Source organism: Varroa jacobsoni, unplaced genomic scaffold (assembly GCF_002532875.2).
Source record: "Varroa jacobsoni isolate VJ856 unplaced genomic scaffold, vjacob_1.0 scaffold_327, whole genome shotgun sequence".
NCBI classification, from domain to species: domain Eukaryota; kingdom Metazoa; phylum Arthropoda; class Arachnida; order Mesostigmata; family Varroidae; genus Varroa; species Varroa jacobsoni.
In genome coordinates, this window is record NW_019213229.1 from 97,561 (window position 1) to 103,560 (window position 6,000).

The 6,000-nt window shown below is 37.5% G+C and overlaps 1 long non-coding RNA gene across 1 annotated transcript in view; it reads left to right on the plus strand.

The window, feature by feature from the left end:
* The window catches only part of LOC111259384 (uncharacterized), a 28,115-nt gene extending 23,094 nt beyond the window's left edge, over nt 1-5,021 (plus strand). The window contains exons 2-4 of the long non-coding RNA XR_002679612.2: nt 2,384-2,525; nt 3,545-3,665; nt 4,224-5,021. This is a non-coding gene — a long non-coding RNA (uncharacterized LOC111259384). The remainder of the gene's footprint in view (nt 1-2,383; nt 2,526-3,544; nt 3,666-4,223) is intronic.
* The last annotated feature ends 979 nt before the right edge of the window (nt 5,022-6,000 follow it).

Below are 6,000 nucleotides of genomic sequence, written 5' to 3' on the forward strand. Positions count from 1 at the left end.
CTTCTATTTTTTCTTGTTCTTTGAACGCTTTGCTGCTTTTTTCACATGGACTCTCCTAGTTCCTTGCTTCACTTCGTAGTGTTCATTTTCATCGTCTTCTATATAGATATATATTTTAAAAGAAATCTCGTTTGCCATTCATGTTTCCTATACTTCCCATTTCTTTTCGTGCATTCCGGCGTGTTCACCCGACTGGACGCTTTGAGGGTAGCCGCGGGTTCAAAGCGTTTTCGTCGTTCACAGCCAAACGCTCAAAGGCTTCCATCGATTACAACCGTATTCGACAGACTCATACGACCAGCTGTCATCCCGAGACTAGCCGACCTGATGACACAACACCAACCTTTATCTTCGTTTTGCTTTGAGTAGCCTTTTTTAGCCTCCGTAAATGCCCCTAGGCACGAACTGGCTGACGAATTAACAAACGAATATATGGGATTATGCGACCGCGTAGCTCTAAGGAATTAACTAGGAGGATCCACAGATTTGAAGATGTGTTAATGGACTATTCTTAGTTGCAGTACTGTTCTGCGAAGTGACGGATAGGTGGTGAGTGTTGAGGGTAATGAAAATATACTACTGCGGGAAATTTAGCTCAAACTAAAAGCTGCAATTCATGCAACTCTTAGAAAAATTAGCTACGACGGTTAAGGTGGTCATGGAGGAAAAGCGGCCAAGAGGCAAGTGAGGACATAGAGTACAAACTAAGCAGAAGAATAAAGGCGATAAATGAATATTAGCCATGTCCATGAATATTTTCCTTAACGTCTAAATGACAACTGTGGTTTATTTACTTAGGAAAAACTAGAAATGTTTATTCTCTGAAATGTGGTGCATTTTCTCCATGATTTAAATGTGACCGAATGTGTGAAGAACCACCGTGTCATCAAACTATGATCACGAAAAAATTTCCCAAAAACGAGGTGTGAAACAGGACAGGATTTGTAAAAATTTATACGAAAGTGGATAAAAACGTCTTTAGGCAAATAAAGGGCCCGCCTATGTGTTTTTTTTTGCACTAAAATAACAAACCTCATGACTGGAAATTGACATTTTACATCAACTGATACTCAACAGCATTTAATTGGTCAGATGATCGTCCTGACTTTGTTCAATTGGACTACCACTTATTTAAACCCACCTAACACAGTCCGGTAAGCAAGCGCTTCAAGGTGGACGCAGAGGCTCAAAGTCGTATCAATAAATGAAACCTATCTGTTAACTAAATAAGCAGAAGTGGAAAGCCATTATTGGCACTAAAGCTCTTAGTCTCTTCTAAAGGTTCGCAGTATTTGAAGTGAGCAGTACAATGAAAAATACTCACTCATACCACCAGCACTTATTAACATAAAAAAAACTTAAGGTGTGAGCTCAAAACCGTTTGGACCAATATCAGCCTTTAGCAACTGCATGTTCTGTTATATATTCGACTAGGTCGGATGTTCCCTTATGCTGGTGACGTCCGAAAAAGTTATATCTAAGAAATATTATTCAAACAGTTCAGAAGCCCGCCAACACGCTAGTATTTTTAGTCTACATTACCGAAAACAATATCGTAGGTTTGTTTCAGCAAACTCGAACAATCCTTTACTTAAAATGTTTCTTGAATTATATAATTTTCGAGAATAGAGTAATATAAAGATATCTCCGACTATTAGAAGGCATGCTATAAATATTCCCACAATGGCGTCCCTCTACTAAACTTAAACGGGTATGAATCTTTGGTTCGAGGCTTGGGGGTAGATGCGCACCCGTCCGCGGGGTAGATGAGCTATCTGATGCAATGCTGACACAGTTCCGATGTCAAATGGTAAATATTTCAGAAAACTGACAACCGATAACCGGAAAAATACGATGCGATGTCTTATACAGGAAATCTAAACGCTGTATTTTTCATGTCATCGATTAAATACGTGTTTCAATAGCACCCTACAAATCTTGTAGAGCTACTTGTGCAGTTGTCTCGACTAGCTAACATATGGTCTAAATTGCAAACATAAATGCACGTTAGTCGGTTAAATAGGTGCTCATCGAGAAGATCTTGGAAACTTTTCAAGGAACAGTGAGAGTGTGGGTGTGCTGAAGTTCGCCTAAGGAAATACGTTAAAGCAGGAATATTCGTAATCCGCCACTAACACCGTAAATAAATCTTCTAAATCCACTTGACATTAGTGAATATCTAATGACTTGAATGCACTGCAAAGTTTACCATAGGTACACGATATACACTTTGTTTTATTCGATGCAACTCCTGGACTAAATACGAGGTGCAGCATTGTACGTATGCCGTTGTTTCGGTGACTCTTCAGTGATGGCATCAGATGTTATGAAAATGTGTTAATGCACTAAGTTGTTAACTTCTTAATTTGTCCAAAAATTGTAGATGAACTCGTTGTACCTCTAACCATGGACCGAGGGAAGATTACCACATGACGTGATCGGCCAATCGGAAACAGCTGACAGAACGGGATATAACGCCATGCATCTGGTAGTAAACAACGCTAGTTCGATCAGCGAGGACTAAAGTAAGATTTAAATAAACACCGACATATTTAATATACTTACTGCCAACCTATAGACAGTAATTAGCGTCCAGCGGAGGCGTTCGGAAAATAGTTACGTCTGCCTCGTTCTTACTCAATCACCTTCCGGACTGATCGTAATTTGTGCGTGCACCGACGGTGAGTCTTTGTCAAGACCAAGCCAATTCTAACACGGACAAAGGCCGGCTGGAACACTTCATTTGCATATGGGCCGACATGAGCTTTAGAAGGACGTTTCCAGTATTTACTATTAGACAAGGTCGGTGAACTGTAGGTGTGTCTAAATCGGCATCCTCTCAACAGATAAAGACGACGTAAACCTTGAGTAAAAGAAACGTCTGGCGTTTTTATATATTCTTTAGCTGAACAATTGGCTTCTCTCGAGCCTAAATCTCGAAGGATCTTAAACAAACGTTGAGGGGAATTCAGGGAATCACTGAGAGTGGGAAAGAGGATGTTGTCTAATAGTTTGAGCTGTTACTGTATAAGTATAAGGTCAGTATCAGGACACCTCAGACGTACTGAATAGGCATAGTAAACAACTGCTAGCTGCTATTGGTCGTCTTGGGTGATCGGTGTTCTAGCGTTACAAGAGATTTTACGCATTTTTTTTTGTTTATCTGAACATCAAGTTTCAGAGGTCAAAACGTAAAATATAGCATAAGGTTTTAAACATATTTATACGAACTCTGGGAGAATAGTAAACGAGTGATACCATATTGAAAACGCTACAGAGATGCATATATGTACTTTGAAACAATTATAGTAAAAAATTCAATGAGAAAAACGAAATAAATTAAATTAGCATAAACATATGAATTGCAGAGATGATACATTAAATAATAGCGTTATTTTAATAAAATTAAACAATGAACGAAATAAGCTTGGCTTAGACACTCTTCTCGTAGAGCAAAAAGGGGGCTTCAAAATTTCGGTTTTCAAAACTCTCTTATTGACAAGTTATGTTTTTACACATTTTTCTTAACTTTGTTTTTCCTTAGGTAACCGGAAAGGACTGAATAAATAACATACGTCTATAAGAAGCTTCTCAGTACGTGACCACCTGTGCGTCGACATTACGTACATTCGTTTCGTAAACATGAAATTACATTCATATAAAGCGTACGTATTTATTGCCGACGTTTACCAGTCTAGTAATGTGCTCTAGTCGTACAAACTTATTGGAAAAGCTTAGGTCTCGTGTTTTTAGTTCAACAATCTTTTTCTACATCTTCCTCTATAATTAATTTTTTAAATTGGCCAATTTATTAATTGACCAACTTGATACGAACACTGGTTCCTTATGTGATTAGTTCCAATTATGTGGTGCCAATGGAAAGCACTGCTAGGATCATCCCAGTGCTCTGCCAAATGTCCATTTTTTTATTCAGATACAGGACGCAACAATCTATCTTATTTAAGGCCGCAACCACTGTAATGTCAGGTTTCTCGCCAGAGCTAGTCACTAGGCTTAAGGCCACAGGTACACAAGGACCAATGCAAATTTTGTGTTGTAGATACACGTTTACAGAAGAATATACTATATATATACAACTCTATGATATTTCTTTCTGGAACTAATAGATGGATCAAATTTAAAATGTATTTTGAAAACGCTATAGAATAAGTACGAAAACGATATCGCGTAGTTTCAAGTAAACTCACCTATGCTCTTCACAGCCGAAATGTTCAGAACGTTCATAGGACAACGTCCGGATTATCAAGAATATCAATGTACTTCATTAATCAAGAAGAGTACCGGAAGATTATAGCGAAACGTCTTTAAAATCTATAAGGCAATCCAATCGTAAGCTTAGCGTCATCAAATTAAGCGTATATAAAATTCAGGGATGCTGTAAATGGGGAAATTACATTTCAAGAGTGGTAAACATGTACGCGCTACAAGCAATGAACCTACTATTAACAAGAACAATCCAAATCGCATAATACTTGAAAAAATTCGAGGAAAATGTTTGGAACAATGAAACTGTTCTGAAATTAAGTGGCCGTAATTGAACTTACTGGATAACTGCATATCCGTATGAAACACCATATAAATTCACCAGTAATTTCAGTGAAATTCAGCTATTTTAAACAACTGGACCTCTTTTCTTTGACAACACAACGATTGCTGCCAAGTGCTCGAATTCCCTACAAAACCATAGTCGGGACGACTATAATAAAGATGGAAAACTTCACTTCTAACGAGACGGGGCACTCCATGCGATGCGAAGTTTTATCTTGACGAGAATTTCGCAAAAAGAGGCCCCATAGACTATTTGCGTTTGGACCTTAGGCCAATGGACTTTTTTTTAGGATCCCGATCAAAACCAACTCATCTTTAGTACGAAAAGTCTATAGAATTGACATATTACGAAATGAATGTCACATGGAAAATGAAATTCAAATCTAATTATATAACGCATACAACACTATTTTCACGTTATGTTTTCTGTTTGATACCTTGTCAACAAGCGAGGTCGGAATTATATACAATAAAGAGATAGTCCTCGATCTATTCATAATCTGATAACTATATATATATATATATGTACATATTCTTAGTTTTAGCTATATTTCGATATGAATTCAAATAGGACAAAAATAAAACAAGCTAATTAGAATGATATAGCGACCTAGTTATATGCTAGACAAATTGTCCTTTACCAGTTGCCTAATCAAATCATATTACAGAACGATACTAGACGATTAATCTATTTTATCTGATCTGATGATAGGCTGAATCGGACCATTGTAACTAGAGAGATCAGATACGAAACAAACATTTCCTAATTTATTTCTATACATTTCTATATAGCATGTGTCATAAAATGGGACAGAATGTGAGCCAAGGTATTTTCCGAATATGAAGCATTAAATCAGCCATAATATATTGAAAATCACGTGCGTCTATGATACATAATTGCCTGCTGTCCATTTCCATCTCATATTATGAAACTGTATATCTGCAAGTAAGTAGTGCATCTATACCATTATATAGTAGCTACTCTTAGTTTTTACTGCCTGGCGTTCCTCCTATTGCTTCATTAAGATTTTACCATATATCCAGGACATATAATATGATTATAGGTTCAGGTGGAACATTACTTTTGTTTTGACATTTTTTCTAAACAATTTGCAGGGAGGGATTATAATTATTCGTCAGGCTATATGCGGACGAGGTAAGGCTGCTGCATTGCCAACTAGCTATATTGACGGTACGCCATACAAATAGCAGGATTGGAAAAATGGAAATACTGTTGATGCTCGACTTTTCCTTTGTTGTCAAAAAGAAATTAAAGGCTACAAGCCTTTTTTTGTAGCATGAATCGGATAACCGGCACGGAAACATCCGGAAAGTAGCATAAAATAGGACAACCAATGTTCTTCCGCGCGTATTTTTCTAATAATTATGTATTGTGGGGGGGGGGGGGGGAAGATCACCAGTGCCTTCTTT